The sequence below is a fragment of the Lathyrus oleraceus genome, unplaced genomic scaffold, assembly GCF_024323335.1.
Source record: "Lathyrus oleraceus cultivar Zhongwan6 unplaced genomic scaffold, CAAS_Psat_ZW6_1.0 chrUn0005, whole genome shotgun sequence".
Lineage (NCBI taxonomy): Eukaryota > Viridiplantae > Streptophyta > Magnoliopsida > Fabales > Fabaceae > Lathyrus > Lathyrus oleraceus.
Genome location: NW_026112396.1, coordinates 294,317 through 314,749, shown reverse-complemented (window position 1 = coordinate 314,749; position 20,433 = coordinate 294,317). Strand labels below are relative to the sequence as shown.

The 20,433-nt window shown below is 40.3% G+C and overlaps 67 non-coding genes and 9 pseudogenes across 67 annotated transcripts; all 76 read right to left on the bottom strand.

Annotated features, from left to right (window-relative positions):
- Positions 1 to 58: 58 nt before the first annotated feature.
- On the bottom strand, positions 59 to 177 carry LOC127111185 (5S ribosomal RNA). The gene has a single exon (XR_007797949.1). It is a non-coding gene; the product is annotated as a 5S ribosomal RNA (ribosomal RNA).
- A 161-nt stretch (positions 178 to 338) lies between these two features.
- LOC127111183 (5S ribosomal RNA) lies at positions 339 to 457 on the bottom strand. Its single transcript, XR_007797947.1, has one exon. It is a non-coding gene; the product is annotated as a 5S ribosomal RNA (ribosomal RNA).
- Positions 458 to 617: 160 nt separating this feature from the next.
- Positions 618 to 736, bottom strand: LOC127111182 (5S ribosomal RNA). Its single transcript, XR_007797946.1, has one exon. It is a non-coding gene; the product is annotated as a 5S ribosomal RNA (ribosomal RNA).
- A 161-nt stretch (positions 737 to 897) lies between these two features.
- On the bottom strand, positions 898 to 1,016 carry LOC127111181 (5S ribosomal RNA). Its single transcript, XR_007797945.1, has one exon. It is a non-coding gene; the product is annotated as a 5S ribosomal RNA (ribosomal RNA).
- A 161-nt stretch (positions 1,017 to 1,177) lies between these two features.
- On the bottom strand, positions 1,178 to 1,296 carry LOC127111180 (5S ribosomal RNA). The gene has a single exon (XR_007797944.1). It is a non-coding gene; the product is annotated as a 5S ribosomal RNA (ribosomal RNA).
- Positions 1,297 to 1,457: 161 nt separating this feature from the next.
- On the bottom strand, positions 1,458 to 1,576 carry LOC127111179 (5S ribosomal RNA). Its single transcript, XR_007797943.1, has one exon. It is a non-coding gene; the product is annotated as a 5S ribosomal RNA (ribosomal RNA).
- A 57-nt stretch (positions 1,577 to 1,633) lies between these two features.
- LOC127111178 (5S ribosomal RNA) lies at positions 1,634 to 1,752 on the bottom strand. Its single transcript, XR_007797942.1, has one exon. It is a non-coding gene; the product is annotated as a 5S ribosomal RNA (ribosomal RNA).
- Positions 1,753 to 1,913: 161 nt separating this feature from the next.
- Positions 1,914 to 2,032, bottom strand: LOC127111177 (5S ribosomal RNA). The gene has a single exon (XR_007797941.1). It is a non-coding gene; the product is annotated as a 5S ribosomal RNA (ribosomal RNA).
- A 161-nt stretch (positions 2,033 to 2,193) lies between these two features.
- LOC127111176 (5S ribosomal RNA) lies at positions 2,194 to 2,312 on the bottom strand. Its single transcript, XR_007797940.1, has one exon. It is a non-coding gene; the product is annotated as a 5S ribosomal RNA (ribosomal RNA).
- A 161-nt stretch (positions 2,313 to 2,473) lies between these two features.
- Positions 2,474 to 2,592, bottom strand: LOC127111175 (5S ribosomal RNA). Its single transcript, XR_007797939.1, has one exon. It is a non-coding gene; the product is annotated as a 5S ribosomal RNA (ribosomal RNA).
- A 160-nt stretch (positions 2,593 to 2,752) lies between these two features.
- Positions 2,753 to 2,871, bottom strand: LOC127111174 (5S ribosomal RNA). Its single transcript, XR_007797938.1, has one exon. It is a non-coding gene; the product is annotated as a 5S ribosomal RNA (ribosomal RNA).
- Positions 2,872 to 2,920: 49 nt separating this feature from the next.
- On the bottom strand, positions 2,921 to 3,043 carry LOC127111541 (uncharacterized; annotated as a pseudogene).
- Positions 3,044 to 3,204: 161 nt separating this feature from the next.
- Positions 3,205 to 3,323, bottom strand: LOC127111171 (5S ribosomal RNA). The gene has a single exon (XR_007797936.1). It is a non-coding gene; the product is annotated as a 5S ribosomal RNA (ribosomal RNA).
- Positions 3,324 to 3,484: 161 nt separating this feature from the next.
- LOC127111170 (5S ribosomal RNA) lies at positions 3,485 to 3,603 on the bottom strand. Its single transcript, XR_007797935.1, has one exon. It is a non-coding gene; the product is annotated as a 5S ribosomal RNA (ribosomal RNA).
- A 161-nt stretch (positions 3,604 to 3,764) lies between these two features.
- LOC127111169 (5S ribosomal RNA) lies at positions 3,765 to 3,883 on the bottom strand. The gene has a single exon (XR_007797934.1). It is a non-coding gene; the product is annotated as a 5S ribosomal RNA (ribosomal RNA).
- A 161-nt stretch (positions 3,884 to 4,044) lies between these two features.
- Positions 4,045 to 4,163, bottom strand: LOC127111168 (5S ribosomal RNA). Its single transcript, XR_007797933.1, has one exon. It is a non-coding gene; the product is annotated as a 5S ribosomal RNA (ribosomal RNA).
- Positions 4,164 to 4,324: 161 nt separating this feature from the next.
- Positions 4,325 to 4,443, bottom strand: LOC127111167 (5S ribosomal RNA). Its single transcript, XR_007797932.1, has one exon. It is a non-coding gene; the product is annotated as a 5S ribosomal RNA (ribosomal RNA).
- A 49-nt stretch (positions 4,444 to 4,492) lies between these two features.
- On the bottom strand, positions 4,493 to 4,615 carry LOC127111540 (uncharacterized; annotated as a pseudogene).
- Positions 4,616 to 4,776: 161 nt separating this feature from the next.
- LOC127111166 (5S ribosomal RNA) lies at positions 4,777 to 4,895 on the bottom strand. The gene has a single exon (XR_007797931.1). It is a non-coding gene; the product is annotated as a 5S ribosomal RNA (ribosomal RNA).
- Positions 4,896 to 4,946: 51 nt separating this feature from the next.
- LOC127111436 (uncharacterized) lies at positions 4,947 to 5,065 on the bottom strand (annotated as a pseudogene).
- Positions 5,066 to 5,226: 161 nt separating this feature from the next.
- On the bottom strand, positions 5,227 to 5,345 carry LOC127111165 (5S ribosomal RNA). Its single transcript, XR_007797930.1, has one exon. It is a non-coding gene; the product is annotated as a 5S ribosomal RNA (ribosomal RNA).
- Positions 5,346 to 5,505: 160 nt separating this feature from the next.
- LOC127111164 (5S ribosomal RNA) lies at positions 5,506 to 5,624 on the bottom strand. Its single transcript, XR_007797929.1, has one exon. It is a non-coding gene; the product is annotated as a 5S ribosomal RNA (ribosomal RNA).
- Positions 5,625 to 5,785: 161 nt separating this feature from the next.
- On the bottom strand, positions 5,786 to 5,904 carry LOC127111163 (5S ribosomal RNA). Its single transcript, XR_007797928.1, has one exon. It is a non-coding gene; the product is annotated as a 5S ribosomal RNA (ribosomal RNA).
- A 161-nt stretch (positions 5,905 to 6,065) lies between these two features.
- Positions 6,066 to 6,184, bottom strand: LOC127111161 (5S ribosomal RNA). Its single transcript, XR_007797927.1, has one exon. It is a non-coding gene; the product is annotated as a 5S ribosomal RNA (ribosomal RNA).
- Positions 6,185 to 6,346: 162 nt separating this feature from the next.
- On the bottom strand, positions 6,347 to 6,465 carry LOC127111159 (5S ribosomal RNA). The gene has a single exon (XR_007797925.1). It is a non-coding gene; the product is annotated as a 5S ribosomal RNA (ribosomal RNA).
- Positions 6,466 to 6,514: 49 nt separating this feature from the next.
- LOC127111539 (uncharacterized) lies at positions 6,515 to 6,637 on the bottom strand (annotated as a pseudogene).
- Positions 6,638 to 6,798: 161 nt separating this feature from the next.
- On the bottom strand, positions 6,799 to 6,917 carry LOC127111158 (5S ribosomal RNA). The gene has a single exon (XR_007797924.1). It is a non-coding gene; the product is annotated as a 5S ribosomal RNA (ribosomal RNA).
- A 160-nt stretch (positions 6,918 to 7,077) lies between these two features.
- Positions 7,078 to 7,196, bottom strand: LOC127111157 (5S ribosomal RNA). The gene has a single exon (XR_007797923.1). It is a non-coding gene; the product is annotated as a 5S ribosomal RNA (ribosomal RNA).
- A 162-nt stretch (positions 7,197 to 7,358) lies between these two features.
- LOC127111155 (5S ribosomal RNA) lies at positions 7,359 to 7,477 on the bottom strand. The gene has a single exon (XR_007797922.1). It is a non-coding gene; the product is annotated as a 5S ribosomal RNA (ribosomal RNA).
- A 161-nt stretch (positions 7,478 to 7,638) lies between these two features.
- On the bottom strand, positions 7,639 to 7,757 carry LOC127111154 (5S ribosomal RNA). The gene has a single exon (XR_007797921.1). It is a non-coding gene; the product is annotated as a 5S ribosomal RNA (ribosomal RNA).
- Positions 7,758 to 7,806: 49 nt separating this feature from the next.
- LOC127111538 (uncharacterized) lies at positions 7,807 to 7,929 on the bottom strand (annotated as a pseudogene).
- Positions 7,930 to 8,089: 160 nt separating this feature from the next.
- Positions 8,090 to 8,208, bottom strand: LOC127111153 (5S ribosomal RNA). The gene has a single exon (XR_007797920.1). It is a non-coding gene; the product is annotated as a 5S ribosomal RNA (ribosomal RNA).
- Positions 8,209 to 8,369: 161 nt separating this feature from the next.
- Positions 8,370 to 8,488, bottom strand: LOC127111152 (5S ribosomal RNA). The gene has a single exon (XR_007797919.1). It is a non-coding gene; the product is annotated as a 5S ribosomal RNA (ribosomal RNA).
- Positions 8,489 to 8,649: 161 nt separating this feature from the next.
- On the bottom strand, positions 8,650 to 8,768 carry LOC127111151 (5S ribosomal RNA). Its single transcript, XR_007797918.1, has one exon. It is a non-coding gene; the product is annotated as a 5S ribosomal RNA (ribosomal RNA).
- A 426-nt stretch (positions 8,769 to 9,194) lies between these two features.
- On the bottom strand, positions 9,195 to 9,313 carry LOC127111150 (5S ribosomal RNA). The gene has a single exon (XR_007797917.1). It is a non-coding gene; the product is annotated as a 5S ribosomal RNA (ribosomal RNA).
- Positions 9,314 to 9,473: 160 nt separating this feature from the next.
- LOC127111149 (5S ribosomal RNA) lies at positions 9,474 to 9,592 on the bottom strand. Its single transcript, XR_007797916.1, has one exon. It is a non-coding gene; the product is annotated as a 5S ribosomal RNA (ribosomal RNA).
- Positions 9,593 to 9,640: 48 nt separating this feature from the next.
- LOC127111437 (uncharacterized) lies at positions 9,641 to 9,763 on the bottom strand (annotated as a pseudogene).
- A 161-nt stretch (positions 9,764 to 9,924) lies between these two features.
- LOC127111147 (5S ribosomal RNA) lies at positions 9,925 to 10,043 on the bottom strand. The gene has a single exon (XR_007797914.1). It is a non-coding gene; the product is annotated as a 5S ribosomal RNA (ribosomal RNA).
- Positions 10,044 to 10,204: 161 nt separating this feature from the next.
- LOC127111146 (5S ribosomal RNA) lies at positions 10,205 to 10,323 on the bottom strand. The gene has a single exon (XR_007797913.1). It is a non-coding gene; the product is annotated as a 5S ribosomal RNA (ribosomal RNA).
- A 161-nt stretch (positions 10,324 to 10,484) lies between these two features.
- LOC127111145 (5S ribosomal RNA) lies at positions 10,485 to 10,603 on the bottom strand. The gene has a single exon (XR_007797912.1). It is a non-coding gene; the product is annotated as a 5S ribosomal RNA (ribosomal RNA).
- Positions 10,604 to 10,764: 161 nt separating this feature from the next.
- LOC127111144 (5S ribosomal RNA) lies at positions 10,765 to 10,883 on the bottom strand. Its single transcript, XR_007797911.1, has one exon. It is a non-coding gene; the product is annotated as a 5S ribosomal RNA (ribosomal RNA).
- A 161-nt stretch (positions 10,884 to 11,044) lies between these two features.
- On the bottom strand, positions 11,045 to 11,163 carry LOC127111143 (5S ribosomal RNA). The gene has a single exon (XR_007797910.1). It is a non-coding gene; the product is annotated as a 5S ribosomal RNA (ribosomal RNA).
- Positions 11,164 to 11,324: 161 nt separating this feature from the next.
- Positions 11,325 to 11,443, bottom strand: LOC127111142 (5S ribosomal RNA). Its single transcript, XR_007797909.1, has one exon. It is a non-coding gene; the product is annotated as a 5S ribosomal RNA (ribosomal RNA).
- Positions 11,444 to 11,604: 161 nt separating this feature from the next.
- Positions 11,605 to 11,723, bottom strand: LOC127111141 (5S ribosomal RNA). The gene has a single exon (XR_007797908.1). It is a non-coding gene; the product is annotated as a 5S ribosomal RNA (ribosomal RNA).
- Positions 11,724 to 11,884: 161 nt separating this feature from the next.
- LOC127111140 (5S ribosomal RNA) lies at positions 11,885 to 12,003 on the bottom strand. The gene has a single exon (XR_007797907.1). It is a non-coding gene; the product is annotated as a 5S ribosomal RNA (ribosomal RNA).
- Positions 12,004 to 12,164: 161 nt separating this feature from the next.
- On the bottom strand, positions 12,165 to 12,283 carry LOC127111139 (5S ribosomal RNA). The gene has a single exon (XR_007797906.1). It is a non-coding gene; the product is annotated as a 5S ribosomal RNA (ribosomal RNA).
- A 161-nt stretch (positions 12,284 to 12,444) lies between these two features.
- Positions 12,445 to 12,563, bottom strand: LOC127111138 (5S ribosomal RNA). The gene has a single exon (XR_007797905.1). It is a non-coding gene; the product is annotated as a 5S ribosomal RNA (ribosomal RNA).
- A 160-nt stretch (positions 12,564 to 12,723) lies between these two features.
- LOC127111136 (5S ribosomal RNA) lies at positions 12,724 to 12,842 on the bottom strand. The gene has a single exon (XR_007797903.1). It is a non-coding gene; the product is annotated as a 5S ribosomal RNA (ribosomal RNA).
- Positions 12,843 to 13,003: 161 nt separating this feature from the next.
- On the bottom strand, positions 13,004 to 13,122 carry LOC127111135 (5S ribosomal RNA). Its single transcript, XR_007797902.1, has one exon. It is a non-coding gene; the product is annotated as a 5S ribosomal RNA (ribosomal RNA).
- Positions 13,123 to 13,283: 161 nt separating this feature from the next.
- LOC127111134 (5S ribosomal RNA) lies at positions 13,284 to 13,402 on the bottom strand. The gene has a single exon (XR_007797901.1). It is a non-coding gene; the product is annotated as a 5S ribosomal RNA (ribosomal RNA).
- Positions 13,403 to 13,563: 161 nt separating this feature from the next.
- Positions 13,564 to 13,682, bottom strand: LOC127111133 (5S ribosomal RNA). The gene has a single exon (XR_007797900.1). It is a non-coding gene; the product is annotated as a 5S ribosomal RNA (ribosomal RNA).
- A 161-nt stretch (positions 13,683 to 13,843) lies between these two features.
- Positions 13,844 to 13,962, bottom strand: LOC127111132 (5S ribosomal RNA). The gene has a single exon (XR_007797899.1). It is a non-coding gene; the product is annotated as a 5S ribosomal RNA (ribosomal RNA).
- Positions 13,963 to 14,010: 48 nt separating this feature from the next.
- On the bottom strand, positions 14,011 to 14,135 carry LOC127111435 (uncharacterized; annotated as a pseudogene).
- A 161-nt stretch (positions 14,136 to 14,296) lies between these two features.
- On the bottom strand, positions 14,297 to 14,415 carry LOC127111131 (5S ribosomal RNA). Its single transcript, XR_007797898.1, has one exon. It is a non-coding gene; the product is annotated as a 5S ribosomal RNA (ribosomal RNA).
- A 161-nt stretch (positions 14,416 to 14,576) lies between these two features.
- Positions 14,577 to 14,695, bottom strand: LOC127111130 (5S ribosomal RNA). The gene has a single exon (XR_007797897.1). It is a non-coding gene; the product is annotated as a 5S ribosomal RNA (ribosomal RNA).
- A 160-nt stretch (positions 14,696 to 14,855) lies between these two features.
- LOC127111129 (5S ribosomal RNA) lies at positions 14,856 to 14,974 on the bottom strand. The gene has a single exon (XR_007797896.1). It is a non-coding gene; the product is annotated as a 5S ribosomal RNA (ribosomal RNA).
- Positions 14,975 to 15,135: 161 nt separating this feature from the next.
- LOC127111128 (5S ribosomal RNA) lies at positions 15,136 to 15,254 on the bottom strand. The gene has a single exon (XR_007797895.1). It is a non-coding gene; the product is annotated as a 5S ribosomal RNA (ribosomal RNA).
- Positions 15,255 to 15,301: 47 nt separating this feature from the next.
- LOC127111579 (uncharacterized) lies at positions 15,302 to 15,417 on the bottom strand (annotated as a pseudogene).
- Positions 15,418 to 15,578: 161 nt separating this feature from the next.
- LOC127111127 (5S ribosomal RNA) lies at positions 15,579 to 15,697 on the bottom strand. Its single transcript, XR_007797894.1, has one exon. It is a non-coding gene; the product is annotated as a 5S ribosomal RNA (ribosomal RNA).
- Positions 15,698 to 15,858: 161 nt separating this feature from the next.
- Positions 15,859 to 15,977, bottom strand: LOC127111125 (5S ribosomal RNA). The gene has a single exon (XR_007797892.1). It is a non-coding gene; the product is annotated as a 5S ribosomal RNA (ribosomal RNA).
- Positions 15,978 to 16,138: 161 nt separating this feature from the next.
- On the bottom strand, positions 16,139 to 16,257 carry LOC127111124 (5S ribosomal RNA). The gene has a single exon (XR_007797891.1). It is a non-coding gene; the product is annotated as a 5S ribosomal RNA (ribosomal RNA).
- Positions 16,258 to 16,418: 161 nt separating this feature from the next.
- On the bottom strand, positions 16,419 to 16,537 carry LOC127111123 (5S ribosomal RNA). Its single transcript, XR_007797890.1, has one exon. It is a non-coding gene; the product is annotated as a 5S ribosomal RNA (ribosomal RNA).
- Positions 16,538 to 16,698: 161 nt separating this feature from the next.
- Positions 16,699 to 16,817, bottom strand: LOC127111122 (5S ribosomal RNA). Its single transcript, XR_007797889.1, has one exon. It is a non-coding gene; the product is annotated as a 5S ribosomal RNA (ribosomal RNA).
- A 161-nt stretch (positions 16,818 to 16,978) lies between these two features.
- Positions 16,979 to 17,097, bottom strand: LOC127111121 (5S ribosomal RNA). The gene has a single exon (XR_007797888.1). It is a non-coding gene; the product is annotated as a 5S ribosomal RNA (ribosomal RNA).
- Positions 17,098 to 17,258: 161 nt separating this feature from the next.
- Positions 17,259 to 17,377, bottom strand: LOC127111120 (5S ribosomal RNA). The gene has a single exon (XR_007797887.1). It is a non-coding gene; the product is annotated as a 5S ribosomal RNA (ribosomal RNA).
- A 161-nt stretch (positions 17,378 to 17,538) lies between these two features.
- On the bottom strand, positions 17,539 to 17,657 carry LOC127111119 (5S ribosomal RNA). Its single transcript, XR_007797886.1, has one exon. It is a non-coding gene; the product is annotated as a 5S ribosomal RNA (ribosomal RNA).
- Positions 17,658 to 17,818: 161 nt separating this feature from the next.
- Positions 17,819 to 17,937, bottom strand: LOC127111118 (5S ribosomal RNA). Its single transcript, XR_007797885.1, has one exon. It is a non-coding gene; the product is annotated as a 5S ribosomal RNA (ribosomal RNA).
- Positions 17,938 to 18,098: 161 nt separating this feature from the next.
- LOC127111117 (5S ribosomal RNA) lies at positions 18,099 to 18,217 on the bottom strand. The gene has a single exon (XR_007797884.1). It is a non-coding gene; the product is annotated as a 5S ribosomal RNA (ribosomal RNA).
- Positions 18,218 to 18,378: 161 nt separating this feature from the next.
- On the bottom strand, positions 18,379 to 18,497 carry LOC127111116 (5S ribosomal RNA). The gene has a single exon (XR_007797883.1). It is a non-coding gene; the product is annotated as a 5S ribosomal RNA (ribosomal RNA).
- A 160-nt stretch (positions 18,498 to 18,657) lies between these two features.
- LOC127111114 (5S ribosomal RNA) lies at positions 18,658 to 18,776 on the bottom strand. The gene has a single exon (XR_007797881.1). It is a non-coding gene; the product is annotated as a 5S ribosomal RNA (ribosomal RNA).
- Positions 18,777 to 18,937: 161 nt separating this feature from the next.
- On the bottom strand, positions 18,938 to 19,056 carry LOC127111113 (5S ribosomal RNA). Its single transcript, XR_007797880.1, has one exon. It is a non-coding gene; the product is annotated as a 5S ribosomal RNA (ribosomal RNA).
- A 161-nt stretch (positions 19,057 to 19,217) lies between these two features.
- On the bottom strand, positions 19,218 to 19,336 carry LOC127111112 (5S ribosomal RNA). Its single transcript, XR_007797879.1, has one exon. It is a non-coding gene; the product is annotated as a 5S ribosomal RNA (ribosomal RNA).
- A 161-nt stretch (positions 19,337 to 19,497) lies between these two features.
- Positions 19,498 to 19,616, bottom strand: LOC127111111 (5S ribosomal RNA). The gene has a single exon (XR_007797878.1). It is a non-coding gene; the product is annotated as a 5S ribosomal RNA (ribosomal RNA).
- A 161-nt stretch (positions 19,617 to 19,777) lies between these two features.
- LOC127111109 (5S ribosomal RNA) lies at positions 19,778 to 19,896 on the bottom strand. The gene has a single exon (XR_007797877.1). It is a non-coding gene; the product is annotated as a 5S ribosomal RNA (ribosomal RNA).
- A 49-nt stretch (positions 19,897 to 19,945) lies between these two features.
- LOC127111537 (uncharacterized) lies at positions 19,946 to 20,068 on the bottom strand (annotated as a pseudogene).
- Positions 20,069 to 20,229: 161 nt separating this feature from the next.
- LOC127111107 (5S ribosomal RNA) lies at positions 20,230 to 20,348 on the bottom strand. The gene has a single exon (XR_007797875.1). It is a non-coding gene; the product is annotated as a 5S ribosomal RNA (ribosomal RNA).
- Between the last annotated feature and the right edge of the window lie 85 nt (positions 20,349 to 20,433).

Genomic DNA, 20,433 nt, shown 5'->3' with positions numbered 1-20,433 from the left:
CGACTCTTTTACGCCGATTAACAGAAATAAAAAGAAGTATTTAAAAAATCGCAAAAAAGAGGTGCAACACAAGGACTTCCCAGGAGGTCACCCATCCTAGTACTACTCTCGCCCAAGCACGCTTAACTGCGGAGTTCTGATGGGATCCGGTGCATTAGTGCTGGTATGATCGCACCTGATATCTCATGCGCTTTGATTGTATATATTTTATTTCTTTCACTTATTAACGGCAAAACAAACATAATTAACGCTGAAATGCTTGTCTTCTCCTACTTTTTCCGACTCTTTTACGCCGATTAACAGAAATAAAAAGAAGTATTTAAAAAATCGCAAAAAAAGAGGTGCAACACAAGGACTTCCCAGGAGGTCACCCATCCTAGTACTACTCTCGCCCAAGCACGCTTAACTGCGGAGTTCTGATGGGATCCGGTGCATTAGTGCTGGTATGATCGCACCTGATATCTCATGCGCTTTGATTGTATATATTTTATTTCTTTCACTTATTAACGGCAAAACAAACATAATTAACGCTGAAATGCTTGTCTTCTCCTACTTTTTCCGACTCTTTTACGCCGATTAACAGAAATAAAAAGAAGTATTTAAAAAATCGCAAAAAAGAGGTGCAACACAAGGACTTCCCAGGAGGTCACCCATCCTAGTACTACTCTCGCCCAAGCACGCTTAACTGCGGAGTTCTGATGGGATCCGGTGCATTAGTGCTGGTATGATCGCACCTGATATCTCATGCGCTTTGATTGTATATATTTTATTTCTTTCACTTATTAACGGCAAAACAAACATAATTAACGCTGAAATGCTTGTCTTCTCCTACTTTTTCCGACTCTTTTACGCCGATTAACAGAAATAAAAAGAAGTATTTAAAAAATCGCAAAAAAAGAGGTGCAACACAAGGACTTCCCAGGAGGTCACCCATCCTAGTACTACTCTCGCCCAAGCACGCTTAACTGCGGAGTTCTGATGGGATCCGGTGCATTAGTGCTGGTATGATCGCACCTGATATCTCATGCGCTTTGATTGTATATATTTTATTTCTTTCACTTATTAACGGCAAAACAAACATAATTAACGCTGAAATGCTTGTCTTCTCCTACTTTTTCCGACTCTTTTACGCCGATTAACAGAAATAAAAAGAAGTATTTAAAAAATCGCAAAAAAAGAGGTGCAACACAAGGACTTCCCAGGAGGTCACCCATCCTAGTACTACTCTCGCCCAAGCACGCTTAACTGCGGAGTTCTGATGGGATCCGGTGCATTAGTGCTGGTATGATCGCACCTGATATCTCATGCGCTTTGATTGTATATATTTTATTTCTTTCACTTATTAACGGCAAAACAAACATAATTAACGCTGAAATGCTTGTCTTCTCCTACTTTTTCCGACTCTTTTACGCCGATTAACAGAAATAAAAAGAAGTATTTAAAAAATCGCAAAAAAAGAGGTGCAACACAAGGACTTCCCAGGAGGTCACCCATCCTAGTACTACTCTCGCCCAAGCACGCTTAACTGCGGAGTTCTGATGGGATCCGGTGCATTAGTGCTGGTATGATCGCACCTGATATTTTACGCCGATTAACAGAAATAAAAAGAAGTATTTAAAAAATCGCAAAAAAAGAGGTGCAACACAAGGACTTCCCAGGAGGTCACCCATCCTAGTACTACTCTCGCCCAAGCACGCTTAACTGCGGAGTTCTGATGGGATCCGGTGCATTAGTGCTGGTATGATCGCACCTGATATCTCATGCGCTTTGATTGTATATATTTTATTTCTTTCACTTATTAACGGCAAAACAAACATAATTAACGCTGAAATGCTTGTCTTCTCCTACTTTTTCCGACTCTTTTACGCCGATTAACAGAAATAAAAAGAAGTATTTAAAAAATCGCAAAAAAAGAGGTGCAACACAAGGACTTCCCAGGAGGTCACCCATCCTAGTACTACTCTCGCCCAAGCACGCTTAACTGCGGAGTTCTGATGGGATCCGGTGCATTAGTGCTGGTATGATCGCACCTGATATCTCATGCGCTTTGATTGTATATATTTTATTTCTTTCACTTATTAACGGCAAAACAAACATAATTAACGCTGAAATGCTTGTCTTCTCCTACTTTTTCCGACTCTTTTACGCCGATTAACAGAAATAAAAAGAAGTATTTAAAAAATCGCAAAAAAAGAGGTGCAACACAAGGACTTCCCAGGAGGTCACCCATCCTAGTACTACTCTCGCCCAAGCACGCTTAACTGCGGAGTTCTGATGGGATCCGGTGCATTAGTGCTGGTATGATCGCACCTGATATCTCATGCGCTTTGATTGTATATATTTTATTTCTTTCACTTATTAACGGCAAAACAAACATAATTAACGCTGAAATGCTTGTCTTCTCCTACTTTTTCCGACTCTTTTACGCCGATTAACAGAAATAAAAAGAAGTATTTAAAAAATCGCAAAAAAAGAGGTGCAACACAAGGACTTCCCAGGAGGTCACCCATCCTAGTACTACTCTCGCCCAAGCACGCTTAACTGCGGAGTTCTGATGGGATCCGGTGCATTAGTGCTGGTATGATCGCACCTGATATCTCATGCGCTTTGATTGTATATATTTTATTTCTTTCACTTATTAACGGCAAAACAAACATAATTAACGCTGAAATGCTTGTCTTCTCCTACTTTTTCCGACTCTTTTACGCCGATTAACAGAAACAAAAGAAGTATTTAAAAAATCGCAAAAAAAGAGGTGCAACACAAGGACTTCCCAGGAGGTCACCCATCCTAGTACTACTCTCGCCCAAGCACGCTTAACTGCGGAGTTCTGATGGGATCCGGTGCATTAGTGCTGGTATGATCGCACCTGATATCTCATGCACTTTGATTGTATATATTTTATTTCTTTCACTTATTAACGGCAAAACAAACATAATTAACGCCCAGGAGGTCACCCATCCTAGTACTACTCTCGCCCAAGCACGCTTAACTGCGGAGTTCTGATGGGATCCGGTGCATTAGTGCTGGTATGATCGCACCTGATATCTCATGCGCTTTGATTGTATATATTTTATTTCTTTCACTTATTAACGGCAAAACAAACATAATTAACGCTGAAATGCTTGTCTTCTCCTACTTTTTCCGACTCTTTTACGCCGATTAACAGAAATAAAAAGAAGTATTTAAAAAATCGCAAAAAAAGAGGTGCAACACAAGGACTTCCCAGGAGGTCACCCATCCTAGTACTACTCTCGCCCAAGCACGCTTAACTGCGGAGTTCTGATGGGATCCGGTGCATTAGTGCTGGTATGATCGCACCTGATATCTCATGCGCTTTGATTGTATATATTTTATTTCTTTCACTTATTAACGGCAAAACAAACATAATTAACGCTGAAATGCTTGTCTTCTCCTACTTTTTCCGACTCTTTTACGCCGATTAACAGAAATAAAAAGAAGTATTTAAAAAATCGCAAAAAAAGAGGTGCAACACAAGGACTTCCCAGGAGGTCACCCATCCTAGTACTACTCTCGCCCAAGCACGCTTAACTGCGGAGTTCTGATGGGATCCGGTGCATTAGTGCTGGTATGATCGCACCTGATATCTCATGCGCTTTGATTGTATATATTTTATTTCTTTCACTTATTAACGGCAAAACAAACATAATTAACGCTGAAATGCTTGTCTTCTCCTACTTTTTCCGACTCTTTTACGCCGATTAACAGAAATAAAAAGAAGTATTTAAAAAATCGCAAAAAAAGAGGTGCAACACAAGGACTTCCCAGGAGGTCACCCATCCTAGTACTACTCTCGCCCAAGCACGCTTAACTGCGGAGTTCTGATGGGATCCGGTGCATTAGTGCTGGTATGATCGCACCTGATATCTCATGCGCTTTGATTGTATATATTTTATTTCTTTCACTTATTAACGGCAAAACAAACATAATTAACGCTGAAATGCTTGTCTTCTCCTACTTTTTCCGACTCTTTTACGCCGATTAACAGAAATAAAAAGAAGTATTTAAAAAATCGCAAAAAAAGAGGTGCAACACAAGGACTTCCCAGGAGGTCACCCATCCTAGTACTACTCTCGCCCAAGCACGCTTAACTGCGGAGTTCTGATGGGATCCGGTGCATTAGTGCTGGTATGATCGCACCTGATATCTCATGCGCTTTGATTGTATATATTTTATTTCTTTCACTTATTAACGGCAAAACAAACATAATTAACGCTGAAATGCTTGTCTTCTCCTACTTTTTCCGACTCTTTTACGCCGATTAACAGAAATAAAAAGAAGTATTTAAAAAATCGCAAAAAAAGAGGTGCAACACAAGGACTTCCCAGGAGGTCACCCATCCTAGTACTACTCTCGCCCAAGCACGCTTAACTGCGGAGTTCTGATGGGATCCGGTGCATTAGTGCTGGTATGATCGCACCTGATATCTCATGCACTTTGATTGTATATATTTTATTTCTTTCACTTATTAACGGCAAAACAAACATAATTAACGCCCAGGAGGTCACCCATCCTAGTACTACTCTCGCCCAAGCACGCTTAACTGCGGAGTTCTGATGGGATCCGGTGCATTAGTGCTGGTATGATCGCACCTGATATCTCATGCGCTTTGATTGTATATATTTTATTTCTTTCACTTATTAACGGCAAAACAAACATAATTAACGCTGAAATGCTTGTCTTCTCCTACTTTTTCCGACTCTTTTACGCCGATTAACAGAAATAAAAAGAAGTATTTAAAAAATCGCAAAAAAAGAGGTGCAACACAAGGACTTCCCAGGAGGTCACCCATCCTAGTACTACTCTCGCCCAAGCACGCTTAACTGCGGAGTTCTGATGGGATCCGGTGCATTAGTGCTGGTATGATCGCACCTGATATCTCATGCGCTTTGATTGTATATATTTTATTTCTTTCACTTATTAACGGCAAACAACATAATTAACGCCCAGGAGGTCACCCATCCTAGTACTACTCTCGCCCAAGCACGCTTAACTGCGGAGTTCTGATGGGATCCGGTGCATTAGTGCTGGTATGATCGCACCTGATATCTCATGCGCTTTGATTGTATATATTTTATTTCTTTCACTTATTAACGGCAAAACAAACATAATTAACGCTGAAATGCTTGTCTTCTCCTACTTTTTCCGACTCTTTTACGCCGATTAACAGAAATAAAAAGAAGTATTTAAAAAATCGCAAAAAAAGAGGTGCAACACAAGGACTTCCCAGGAGGTCACCCATCCTAGTACTACTCTCGCCCAAGCACGCTTAACTGCGGAGTTCTGATGGGATCCGGTGCATTAGTGCTGGTATGATCGCACCTGATATCTCATGCGCTTTGATTGTATATATTTTATTTCTTTCACTTATTAACGGCAAAACAAACATAATTAACGCTGAAATGCTTGTCTTCTCCTACTTTTTCCGACTCTTTTACGCCGATTAACAGAAATAAAAAGAAGTATTTAAAAAATCGCAAAAAAGAGGTGCAACACAAGGACTTCCCAGGAGGTCACCCATCCTAGTACTACTCTCGCCCAAGCACGCTTAACTGCGGAGTTCTGATGGGATCCGGTGCATTAGTGCTGGTATGATCGCACCTGATATCTCATGCGCTTTGATTGTATATATTTTATTTCTTTCACTTATTAACGGCAAAACAAACATAATTAACGCTGAAATGCTTGTCTTCTCCTACTTTTTCCGACTCTTTTACGCCGATTAACAGAAATAAAAAGAAGTATTTAAAAAATCGCAAAAAAAGAGGTGCAACACAAGGACTTCCCAGGAGGTCACCCATCCTAGTACTACTCTCGCCCAAGCACGCTTAACTGCGGAGTTCTGATGGGATCCGGTGCATTAGTGCTGGTATGATCGCACCTGATATCTCATGCGCTTTGATTGTATATATTTTATTTCTTTCACTTATTAACGGCAAAACAAACATAATTAACGCTGAAATGCTTGTCTTCTCCTACTTTTTCCGACTCTTTTACGCCGATTAACAGAAATAAAAAGAAGTATTTAAAAAATCGCAAAAAAAGAGGTGCAACACAAGGACTTCCCAGGAGGTCACCCATCCTAGTACTACTCTCGCCCAAGCACGCTTAACTGCGGAGTTCTGATGGGATCCGGTGCATTAGTGCTGGTATGATCGCACCTGATATCTCATGCGCTTTGATTGTATATATTTTATTTCTTTCACTTATTAACGGCAAAACAAACATAATTAACGCTGAAATGCTTGTCTTCTCCTACTTTTTCCGACTCTTTTACGCCGATTAACAGAAATAAAAAGAAGTATTTAAAAAATCGCAAAAAAAAGAGGTGCAACACAAGGACTTCCCAGGAGGTCACCCATCCTAGTACTACTCTCGCCCAAGCACGCTTAACTGCGGAGTTCTGATGGGATCCGGTGCATTAGTGCTGGTATGATCGCACCTGATATCTCATGCGCTTTGATTGTATATATTTTATTTCTTTCACTTATTAACGGCAAAACAAACATAATTAACGCCCAGGAGGTCACCCATCCTAGTACTACTCTCGCCCAAGCACGCTTAACTGCGGAGTTCTGATGGGATCCGGTGCATTAGTGCTGGTATGATCGCACCTGATATCTCATGCGCTTTGATTGTATATATTTTATTTCTTTCACTTATTAACGGCAAAACAAACATAATTAACGCTGAAATGCTTGTCTTCTCCTACTTTTTCCGACTCTTTTACGCCGATTAACAGAAATAAAAAGAAGTATTTAAAAAATCGCAAAAAAAGAGGTGCAACACAAGGACTTCCCAGGAGGTCACCCATCCTAGTACTACTCTCGCCCAAGCACGCTTAACTGCGGAGTTCTGATGGGATCCGGTGCATTAGTGCTGGTATGATCGCACCTGATATCTCATGCGCTTTGATTGTATATATTTTATTTCTTTCACTTATTAACGGCAAAACAACATAATTAACGCTGAAATGCTTGTCTTCTCCTACTTTTTCCGACTCTTTTACGCCGATTAACAGAAATAAAAAGAAGTATTTAAAAAATCGCAAAAAAAGAGGTGCAACACAAGGACTTCCCAGGAGGTCACCCATCCTAGTACTACTCTCGCCCAAGCACGCTTAACTGCGGAGTTCTGATGGGATCCGGTGCATTAGTGCTGGTATGATCGCACCTGATATCTCATGCGCTTTGATTGTATATATTTTATTTCTTTCACTTATTAACGGCAAAACAAACATAATTAACGCTGAAATGCTTGTCTTCTCCTACTTTTTCCGACTCTTTTACGCCGATTAACAGAAATAAAAAGAAGTATTTAAAAAATCGCAAAAAAAAGAGGTGCAACACAAGGACTTCCCAGGAGGTCACCCATCCTAGTACTACTCTCGCCCAAGCACGCTTAACTGCGGAGTTCTGATGGGATCCGGTGCATTAGTGCTGGTATGATCGCACCTGATATCTCATGCGCTTTGATTGTATATATTTTATTTCTTTCACTTATTAACGGCAAAACAAACATAATTAACGCTGAAATGCTTGTCTTCTCCTACTTTTTCCGACTCTTTTACGCCGATTAACAGAAACAAAAAGAAGTACTTAAAAAATCGCAAAAAAAGAGGTGCAACACAAGGACTTCCCAGGAGGTCACCCATCCTAGTACTACTCTCGCCCAAGCACGCTTAACTGCGGAGTTCTGATGGGATCCGGTGCATTAGTGCTGGTATGATCGCACCTGATATCTCATGCGCTTTGATTGTATATATTTTATTTCTTTCACTTATTAACGGCAAAACAAACATAATTAACGCCCAGGAGGTCACCCATCCTAGTACTACTCTCGCCCAAGCACGCTTAACTGCGGAGTTCTGATGGGATCCGGTGCATTAGTGCTGGTATGATCGCACCTGATATCTCATGCGCTTTGATTGTATATATTTATTTCTTTCACTTATTAACGGCAAAACAAACATAATTAACGCTGAAATGCTTGTCTTCTCCTACTTTTTCCGACTCTTTTACGCCGATTAACAGAAATAAAAAGAAGTATTTAAAAAATCGCAAAAAAAGAGGTGCAACACAAGGACTTCCCAGGAGGTCACCCATCCTAGTACTACTCTCGCCCAAGCACGCTTAACTGCGGAGTTCTGATGGGATCCGGTGCATTAGTGCTGGTATGATCGCACCTGATATCTCATGCGCTTTGATTGTATATATTTTATTTCTTTCACTTATTAACGGCAAAACAAACATAATTAACGCTGAAATGCTTGTCTTCTCCTACTTTTTCCGACTCTTTTACGCCGATTAACAGAAATAAAAAGAAGTATTTAAAAAATCGCAAAAAAAGAGGTGCAACACAAGGACTTCCCAGGAGGTCACCCATCCTAGTACTACTCTCGCCCAAGCACGCTTAACTGCGGAGTTCTGATGGGATCCGGTGCATTAGTGCTGGTATGATCGCACCTGATATCTCATGCGCTTTGATTGTATATATTTTATTTCTTTCACTTATTAACGGCAAAACAAACATAATTAACGCTGAAATGCTTGTCTTCTCCTACTTTTTCCGACTCTTTTACGCCGATTAACAGAAATAAAAAGAAGTATTTAAAAAATCGCAAAAAAAGAGGTGCAACACAAGGACTTCCCAGGAGGTCACCCATCCTAGTACTACTCTCGCCCAAGCACGCTTAACTGCGGAGTTCTGATGGGATCCGGTGCATTAGTGCTGGTATGATCGCACCTGATATCTCATGCGCTTTGATTGTATATATTTTATTTCTTTCACTTATTAACGGCAAAACAAACATAATTAACGCTGAAATGCTTGTCTTCTCCTACTTTTTCCGACTCTTTTACGCCGATTAACAGAAATAAAAAGAAGTATTTAAAAAATCGCAAAAAAAGAGGTGCAACACAAGGACTTCCCAGGAGGTCACCCATCCTAGTACTACTCTAACTGCGGAGTTCTGATGGGATCCGGTGCATTAGTGCTGGTATGATCGCACCTGATATCTCATGCGCTTTGATTGTATATATTTTATTTCTTTCACTTATTAACGGCAAAACAAACATAATTAACGCTGAAATGCTTGTCTTCTCCTACTTTTTCCGACTCTTTTACGCCGATTAACAGAAATAAAAAGAAGTATTTAAAAAATCGCAAAAAAAGAGGTGCAACACAAGGACTTCCCAGGAGGTCACCCATCCTAGTACTACTCTCGCCCAAGCACGCTTAACTGCGGAGTTCTGATGGGATCCGGTGCATTAGTGCTGGTATGATCGCACCTGATATCTCATGCGCTTTGATTGTATATATTTTATTTCTTTCACTTATTAACGGCAAAACAAACATAATTAACGCTGAAATGCTTGTCTTCTCCTACTTTTTCCGACTCTTTTACGCCGATTAACAGAATAAAAAGAAGTACTTAAAAAATCGCAAAAAAAGAGGTGCAACACAAGGACTTCCCAGGAGGTCACCCATCCTAGTACTACTCTCGCCCAAGCACGCTTAACTGCGGAGTTCTGATGGGATCCGGTGCATTAGTGCTGGTATGATCGCACCTGATATCTCATGCGCTTTGATTGTATATATTTTATTTCTTTCACTTATTAACGCAAAACAAACATAATTAACGCCCAGGAGGTCACCCATCCTAGTACTACTCTCGCCCAAGCACGCTTAACTGCGGAGTTCTGATGGGATCCGGTGCATTAGTGCTGGTATGATCGCACCTGATATCTCATGCGCTTTGATTGTATATATTTTATTTCTTTCACTTATTAACGGCAAAACAAACATAATTAACGCTGAAATGCTTGTCTTCTCCTACTTTTTCCGACTCTTTTACGCCGATTAACAGAAATAAAAAGAAGTATTTAAAAAATCGCAAAAAAAGAGGTGCAACACAAGGACTTCCCAGGAGGTCACCCATCCTAGTACTACTCTCGCCCAAGCACGCTTAACTGCGGAGTTCTGATGGGATCCGGTGCATTAGTGCTGGTATGATCGCACCTGATATCTCATGCGCTTTGATTGTATATATTTTATTTCTTTCACTTATTAACGGCAAAACAAACATAATTAACGCTGAAATGCTTGTCTTCTCCTACTTTTTCCGACTCTTTTACGCCGATTAACAGAAATAAAAAGAAGTATTTAAAAAATCGCAAAAAAAGAGGTGCAACACAAGGACTTCCCAGGAGGTCACCCATCCTAGTACTACTCTCGCCCAAGCACGCTTAACTGCGGAGTTCTGATGGGATCCGGTGCATTAGTGCTGGTATGATCGCACCTGATATCTCATGCGCTTTGATTGTATATATTTTATTTCTTTCACTTATTAACGGCAAAACAAACATAATTAACGCTGAAATGCTTGTCTTCTCCTACTTTTTCCGACTCTTTTACGCCGATTAACAGAAATAAAAAGAAGTATTTAAAAAATCGCAAAAAAAGAGGTGCAACACAAGGACTTCCCAGGAGGTCACCCATCCTAGTACTACTCTCGCCCAAGCACGCTTAACTGCGGAGTTCTGATGGGATCCGGTGCATTAGTGCTGGTATGATCGCACCTGATATCTCATGCGCTTTGATTGTATATATTTTATTTCTTTCACTTATTAACGGCAAAACAAACATAATTAACGCTGAAATGCTTGTCTTCTCCTACTTTTTCCGACTCTTTTACGCCGATTAACAGAAATAAAAAGAAGTATTTAAAAAATCGCAAAAAAAGAGGTGCAACACAAGGACTTCCCAGGAGGTCACCCATCCTAGTACTACTCTCGCCCAAGCACGCTTAACTGCGGAGTTCTGATGGGATCCGGTGCATTAGTGCTGGTATGATCGCACCTGATATCTCATGCGCTTTGATTGTATATATTTTATTTCTTTCACTTATTAACGGCAAAACAAACATAATTAACGCTGAAATGCTTGTCTTCTCCTACTTTTTCCGACTCTTTTACGCCGATTAACAGAAATAAAAAGAAGTATTTAAAAAATCGCAAAAAAAGAGGTGCAACACAAGGACTTCCCAGGAGGTCACCCATCCTAGTACTACTCTCGCCCAAGCACGCTTAACTGCGGAGTTCTGATGGGATCCGGTGCATTAGTGCTGGTATGATCGCACCTGATATCTCATGCGCTTTGATTGTATATATTTTATTTCTTTCACTTATTAACGGCAAAACAAACATAATTAACGCTGAAATGCTTGTCTTCTCCTACTTTTTCCGACTCTTTTACGCCGATTAACAGAAATAAAAAGAAGTATTTAAAAAATCGCAAAAAAAGAGGTGCAACACAAGGACTTCCCAGGAGGTCACCCATCCTAGTACTACTCTCGCCCAAGCACGCTTAACTGCGGAGTTCTGATGGGATCCGGTGCATTAGTGCTGGTATGATCGCACCTGATATCTCATGCGCTTTGATTGTATATATTTTATTTCTTTCACTTATTAACGGCAAAACAAACATAATTAACGCTGAAATGCTTGTCTTCTCCTACTTTTTCCGACTCTTTTACGCCGATTAACAGAAATAAAAAGAAGTATTTAAAAAATCGCAAAAAAAGAGGTGCAACACAAGGACTTCCCAGGAGGTCACCCATCCTAGTACTACTCTCGCCCAAGCACGCTTAACTGCGGAGTTCTGATGGGATCCGGTGCATTAGTGCTGGTATGATCGCACCTGATATCTCATGCGCTTTGATTGTATATATTTTATTTCTTTCACTTATTAACGGCAAAACAAACATAATTAACGCTGAAATGCTTGTCTTCTCCTACTTTTTCCGACTCTTTTACGCCGATTAACAGAAATAAAAAGAAGTATTTAAAAAATCGCAAAAAAAGAGGTGCAACACAAGGACTTCCCAGGAGGTCACCCATCCTAGTACTACTCTCGCCCAAGCACGCTTAACTGCGGAGTTCTGATGGGATCCGGTGCATTAGTGCTGGTATGATCGCACCTGATATCTCATGCGCTTTGATTGTATATATTTTATTTCTTTCACTTATTAACGGCAAAACAAACATAATTAACGCTGAAATGCTTGTCTTCTCCTACTTTTTCCGACTCTTTTACGCCGATTAACAGAAATAAAAAGAAGTATTTAAAAAATCGCAAAAAAAGAGGTGCAACACAAGGACTTCCCAGGAGGTCACCCATCCTAGTACTACTCTCGCCCAAGCACGCTTAACTGCGGAGTTCTGATGGGATCCGGTGCATTAGTGCTGGTATGATCGCACCTGATATCTCATGCGCTTTGATTGTATATATTTTATTTCTTTCACTTATTAACGGCAAAACAAACATAATTAACGCTGAAATGCTTGTCTTCTCCTACTTTTTCCGACTCTTTTACGCCGATTAACAGAAATAAAAAGAAGTATTTAAAAAATCGCAAAAAAAGAGGTGCAACACAAGGACTTCCCAGGAGGTCACCCATCCTAGTACTACTCTCGCCCAAGCACGCTTAACTGCGGAGTTCTGATGGGATCCGGTGCATTAGTGCTGGTATGATCGCACCTGATATCTCATGCGCTTTGATTGTATATATTTTATTTCTTTCACTTATTAACGGCAAAACAAACATAATTAACGCTGAAATGCTTGTCTTCTCCTACTTTTTCCGACTCTTTTACGCCGATTAACAGAAATAAAAAGAAGTATTTAAAAAATCGCAAAAAAGAGGTGCAACACAAGGACTTCCCAGGAGGTCACCCATCCTAGTACTACTCTCGCCCAAGCACGCTTAACTGCGGAGTTCTGATGGGATCCGGTGCATTAGTGCTGGTATGATCGCACCTGATATCTCATGCGCTTTGATTGTATATATTTTATTTCTTTCACTTATTAACGGCAAAACAAACATAATTAACGCTGAAATGCTTGTCTTCTCCTACTTTTTCCGACTCTTTTACGCCGATTAACAGAAATAAAAAGAAGTATTTAAAAAATCGCAAAAAAAGAGGTGCAACACAAGGACTTCCCAGGAGGTCACCCATCCTAGTACTACTCTCGCCCAAGCACGCTTAACTGCGGAGTTCTGATGGGATCCGGTGCATTAGTGCTGGTATGATCGCACCTGATATCTCATGCGCTTTGATTGTATATATTTTATTTCTTTCACTTATTAACGGCAAAACAAACATAATTAACGCTGAAATGCTTGTCTTCTCCTACTTTTTCCGACTCTTTTACGCCGATTAACAGAAATAAAAAGAAGTATTTAAAAAATCGCAAAAAAAGAGGTGCAACACAAGGACTTCCCAGGAGGTCACCCATCCTAGTACTACTCTCGCCCAAGCACGCTTAACTGCGGAGTTCTGATGGGATCCGGTGCATTAGTGCTGGTATGATCGCACCTGATATCTCATGCGCTTTGATTGTATATATTTTATTTCTTTCACTTATTAACGGCAAAACAAACATAATTAACGCTGAAATGCTTGTCTTCTCCTACTTTTTCCGACTCTTTTACGCCGATTAACAGAAATAAAAAGAAGTATTTAAAAAATCGCAAAAAAAGAGGTGCAACACAAGGACTTCCCAGGAGGTCACCCATCCTAGTACTACTCTCGCCCAAGCACGCTTAACTGCGGAGTTCTGATGGGATCCGGTGCATTAGTGCTGGTATGATCGCACCTGATATCTCATGCGCTTTGATTGTATATATTTTATTTCTTTCACTTATTAACGGCAAAACAAACATAATTAACGCTGAAATGCTTGTCTTCTCCTACTTTTTCCGACTCTTTTACGCCGATTAACAGAAATAAAAAGAAGTATTTAAAAAATCGCAAAAAAAGAGGTGCAACACAAGGACTTCCCAGGAGGTCACCCATCCTAGTACTACTCTCGCCCAAGCACGCTTAACTGCGGAGTTCTGATGGGATCCGGTGCATTAGTGCTGGTATGATCGCACCTGATATCTCATGCGCTTTGATTGTATATATTTTATTTCTTTCACTTATTAACGGGCAAAACAAACATAATTAACGCCCAGGAGGTCACCCATCCTAGTACTACTCTCGCCCAAGCACGCTTAACTGCGGAGTTCTGATGGGATCCGGTGCATTAGTGCTGGTATGATCGCACCTGATATCTCATGCGCTTTGATTGTATATATTTTATTTCTTTCACTTATTAACGGCAAAACAAACATAATTAACGCTGAAATGCTTGTCTTCTCCTACTTTTTCCGACTCTTTTACGCCGATTAACAGAAATAAAAAGAAGTATTTAAAAAATCGCAAAAAAAGAGGTGCAACACAAGGACTTCCCAGGAGGTCACCCATCCTAGTACTACTCTCGCCCAAGCACGCTTAACTGCGGAGTTCTGATGGGATCCGGTGCATTAGTGCTGGTATGATCGCACCTGATATCTCATGCGCTTTGATTGTATATATTTTATTTCTTTCACTTATTAACGGCAAAACAAACATAATTAACGCTGAAATGCTTGTCTTCTCCTACTTTTTCCGACTCTTTTACGCCGATTAACAGAAATAAAAAGAAGTATTTAAAAAATCGCAAAAAAAGAGGTGCAACACAAGGACTTCCCAGGAGGTCACCCATCCTAGTACTACTCTCGCCCAAGCACGCTTAACTGCGGAGTTCTGATGGGATCCGGTGCATTAGTGCTGGTATGATCGCACCTGATATCTCATGCGCTTTGATTGTATATATTTTATTTCTTTCACTTATTAACGGCAAAACAAACATAATTAACGCTGAAATGCTTGTCTTCTCCTACTTTTTCCGACTCTTTTACGCCGATTAACAGAAATAAAAAGAAGTATTTAAAAAATCGCAAAAAAGAGGTGCAACACAAGGACTTCCCAGGAGGTCACCCATCCTAGTACTACTCTCGCCCAAGCACGCTTAACTGCGGAGTTCTGATGGGATCCGGTGCATTAGTGCTGGTATGATCGCACCTGATATCTCATGCGCTTTGATTGTATATATTTTATTTCTTTCACTTATTAACGGCAAAACAAACATAATTAACGCTGAAATGCTTGTCTTCTCCTACTTTTTCCGACTCTTTTACGCCGATTAACAGAAATAAAAAGAAGTATTTAAAAAATCGCAAAAAAAGAGGTGCAACACAAGGACTTCCCAGGAGGTCACCCATCCTAGTACTACTCTCGCCCAAGCACGCTTAACTGCGGAGTTCTGATGGGATCCGGTGCATTAGTGCTGGTATGATCGCACCTGATATCTCATGCACTTTGATTGTATATATTTTATTTCTTTCACTTATTAACGGCAAAACAAACATAAGGAGGGTCACCCATCCTAGTACTACTCTCGCCCAAGCACGCTTAACTGCGGAGTTCTGATGGGATCCGGTGCATTAGTGCTGGTATGATCGCACCTGATATCTCATGCGCTTTGATTGTATATATTTTATTTCTTTCACTTATTAACGGCAAAACAAACATAATTAACGCTGAAATGCTTGTCTTCTCCTACTTTTTCCGACTCTTTTACGCCGATTAACAGAAATAAAAAGAAGTATTTAAAAAATCGCAAAAAAAGAGGTGCAACACAAGGACTTCCCAGGAGGTCACCCATCCTAGTACTACTCTCGCCCAAGCACGCTTAACTGCGGAGTTCTGATGGGATCCGGTGCATTAGTGCTGGTATGATCGCACCTGATATCTCATGCGCTTTGATTGTATATATTTTATTTCTTTCACTTATTAACGGCAAAACAAACATAATTAACGCTGAAATGCTTGTCTTCTCCTACTTTTTCCGACTCTTTTACGCCGATTAACAGAAATAAAAAGAAGTATTTAAAAAATCGCAAAAAAAGAGGTGCAACACAAGGACTTCCCAGGAGGTCACCCATCCTAGTACTACTCTCGCCCAAGCACGCTTAACTGCGGAGTTCTGATGGGATCCGGTGCATTAGTGCTGGTATGATCGCACCTGATATCTCATGCGCTTTGATTGTATATATTTTATTTCTTTCACTTATTAACGGCAAAACAAACATAATTAACGCTGAAATGCTTGTCTTCTCCTACTTTTTCCGACTCTTTTACGCCGATTAACAGAAATAAAAAGAAGTATTTAAAAAATCGCAAAAAAAGAGGTGCAACACAAGGACTTCCCAGGAGGTCACCCATCCTAGTACTACTCTCGCCCAAGCACGCTTAACTGCGGAGTTCTGATGGGATCCGGTGCATTAGTGCTGGTATGATCGCACCTGATATCTCATGCGCTTTGATTGTATATATTTTATTTCTTTCACTTATTAACGGCAAAACAAACATAATTAACGCTGAAATGCTTGTCTTCTCCTACTTTTTCCGACTCTTTTACGCCGATTAACAGAAATAAAAAGAAGTATTTAAAAAATCGCAAAAAAAGAGGTGCAACACAAGGACTTCCCAGGAGGTCACCCATCCTAGTACTACTCTCGCCCAAGCACGCTTAACTGCGGAGTTCTGATGGGATCCGGTGCATTAGTGCTGGTATGATCGCACCTGATATCTCATGCGCTTTGATTGTATATATTTTATTTCTTTCACTTATTAACGGCAAAACAAACATAATTAACGCTGAAATGCTTGTCTTCTCCTACTTTTTCCGACTCTTTTACGCCGATTAACAGAAATAAAAAGAAGTATTTAAAAAATCGCAAAAAAAGAGGTGCAACACAAGGACTTCCCAGGAGGTCACCCATCCTAGTACTACTCTCGCCCAAGCACGCTTAACTGCGGAGTTCTGATGGGATCCGGTGCATTAGTGCTGGTATGATCGCACCTGATATCTCATGCGCTTTGATTGTATATATTTTATTTCTTTCACTTATTAACGGCAAAACAAACATAATTAACGCTGAAATGCTTGTCTTCTCCTACTTTTTCCGACTCTTTTACGCCGATTAACAGAAATAAAAAGAAGTATTTAAAAAATCGCAAAAAAAGAGGTGCAACACAAGGACTTCCCAGGAGGTCACCCATCCTAGTACTACTCTCGCCCAAGCACGCTTAACTGCGGAGTTCTGATGGGATCCGGTGCATTAGTGCTGGTATGATCGCACCTGATATCTCATGCGCTTTGATTGTATATATTTTATTTCTTTCACTTATTAACGGCAAAACAAACATAATTAACGCTGAAATGCTTGTCTTCTCCTACTTTTTCCGACTCTTTTACGCCGATTAACAGAAATAAAAAGAAGTATTTAAAAAATCGCAAAAAAAGAGGTGCAACACAAGGACTTCCCAGGAGGTCACCCATCCTAGTACTACTCTCGCCCAAGCACGCTTAACTGCGGAGTTCTGATGGGATCCGGTGCATTAGTGCTGGTATGATCGCACCTGATATCTCATGCGCTTTGATTGTATATATTTTATTTCTTTCACTTATTAACGGCAAAACAAACATAATTAACGCTGAAATGCTTGTCTTCTCCTACTTTTTCCGACTCTTTTACGCCGATTAACAGAAATAAAAAGAAGTATTTAAAAAATCGCAAAAAAAGAGGTGCAACACAAGGACTTCCCAGGAGGTCACCCATCCTAGTACTACTCTCGCCCAAGCACGCTTAACTGCGGAGTTCTGATGGGATCCGGTGCATTAGTGCTGGTATGATCGCACCTGATATCTCATGCGCTTTGATTGTATATATTTTATTTCTTTCACTTATTAACGGCAAAACAAACATAATTAACGCTGAAATGCTTGTCTTCTCCTACTTTTTCCGACTCTTTTACGCCGATTAACAGAAATAAAAAGAAGTATTTAAAAAATCGCAAAAAAAGAGGTGCAACACAAGGACTTCCCAGGAGGTCACCCATCCTAGTACTACTCTCGCCCAAGCACGCTTAACTGCGGAGTTCTGATGGGATCCGGTGCATTAGTGCTGGTATGATCGCACCTGATATCTCATGCGCTTTGATTGTATATATTTTATTTCTTTCACTTATTAACGGCAAAACAAACATAATTAACGCTGAAATGCTTGTCTTCTCCTACTTTTTCCGACTCTTTTACGCCGATTAACAGAAATAAAAAGAAGTATTTAAAAAATCGCAAAAAAAGAGGTGCAACACAAGGACTTCCCAGGAGGTCACCCATCCTAGTACTACTCTCGCCCAAGCACGCTTAACTGCGGAGTTCTGATGGGATCCGGTGCATTAGTGCTGGTATGATCGCACCTGATATCTCATGCGCTTTGATTGTATATATTTTATTTCTTTCACTTATTAACGGCAAAACAAACATAATTAACGCTGAAATGCTTGTCTTCTCCTACTTTTTCCGACTCTTTTACGCCGATTAACAGAAATAAAAAGAAGTATTTAAAAAATCGCAAAAAAAGAGGTGCAACACAAGGACTTCCCAGGAGGTCACCCATCCTAGTACTACTCTCGCCCAAGCACGCTTAACTGCGGAGTTCTGATGGGATCCGGTGCATTAGTGCTGGTATGATCGCACCTGATATCTCATGCGCTTTGATTGTATATATTTTATTTCTTTCACTTATTAACGGCAAAACAAACATAATTAACGCTGAAATGCTTGTCTTCTCCTACTTTTTCCGACTCTTTTACGCCGATTAACAGAAATAAAAAGAAGTATTTAAAAAATCGCAAAAAAGAGGTGCAACACAAGGACTTCCCAGGAGGTCACCCATCCTAGTACTACTCTCGCCCAAGCACGCTTAACTGCGGAGTTCTGATGGGATCCGGTGCATTAGTGCTGGTATGATCGCACCTGATATCTCATGCGCTTTGATTGTATATATTTTATTTCTTTCACTTATTAACGGCAAAACAAACATAATTAACGCTGAAATGCTTGTCTTCTCCTACTTTTTCCGACTCTTTTACGCCGATTAACAGAAATAAAAAGAAGTATTTAAAAAATCGCAAAAAAAGAGGTGCAACACAAGGACTTCCCAGGAGGTCACCCATCCTAGTACTACTCTCGCCCAAGCACGCTTAACTGCGGAGTTCTGATGGGATCCGGTGCATTAGTGCTGGTATGATCGCACCTGATATCTCATGCGCTTTGATTGTATATATTTTATTTCTTTCACTTATTAACGGCAAAACAAACATAATTAACGCTGAAATGCTTGTCTTCTCCTACTTTTTCCGACTCTTTTACGCCGATTAACAGAAATAAAAAGAAGTATTTAAAAAATCGCAAAAAAAGAGGTGCAACACAAGGACTTCCCAGGAGGTCACCCATCCTAGTACTACTCTCGCCCAAGCACGCTTAACTGCGGAGTTCTGATGGGATCCGGTGCATTAGTGCTGGTATGATCGCACCTGATATCTCATGCGCTTTGATTGTATATATTTTATTTCTTTCACTTATTAACGGCAAAACAAACATAATTAACGCTGAAATGCTTGTCTTCTCCTACTTTTTCCGACTCTTTTACGCCGATTAACAGAAATAAAAAGAAGTATTTAAAAAATCGCAAAAAAAGAGGTGCAACACAAGGACTTCCCAGGAGGTCACCCATCCTAGTACTACTCTCGCCCAAGCACGCTTAACTGCGGAGTTCTGATGGGATCCGGTGCATTAGTGCTGGTATGATCGCACCTGATATCTCATGCGCTTTGATTGTATATATTTTATTTCTTTCACTTATTAACGGCAAAACAAACATAATTAACGCTGAAATGCTTGTCTTCTCCTACTTTTTCCGACTCTTTTACGCCGATTAACAGAAATAAAAAGAAGTATTTAAAAAATCGCAAAAAAAGAGGTGCAACACAAGGACTTCCCAGGAGGTCACCCATCCTAGTACTACTCTCGCCCAAGCACGCTTAACTGCGGAGTTCTGATGGGATCCGGTGCATTAGTGCTGGTATGATCGCACCTGATATCTCATGCACTTTGATTGTATATATTTTATTTCTTTCACTTATTAACGGCAAAACAAACATAATTAACGCCCAGGAGGTCACCCATCCTAGTACTACTCTCGCCCAAGCACGCTTAACTGCGGAGTTCTGATGGGATCCGGTGCATTAGTGCTGGTATGATCGCACCTGATATCTCATGCGCTTTGATTGTATATATTTTATTTCTTTCACTTATTAACGGCAAAACAAACATAATTAACGCTGAAATGCTTGTCTTCTCCTACTTTTTCCGACTCTTTTACGCCGATTAACAGAAATAAAAAGAAGTATTTAAAAAATCGCAAAAAAAGAGGTGCAACACAAGGACTTCCCAGGAGGTCACCCATCCTAGTACTACTCTCGCCCAAGCACGCTTAACTGCGGAGTTCTGATGGGATCCGGTGCATTAGTGCTGGTATGATCGCACCTGATATCTCATGCGCTTTGATTGTATATATTTTATTTCTTTCACTTATTAACGGCAAAACAAACATAATTAACGCTGAAATGCTTG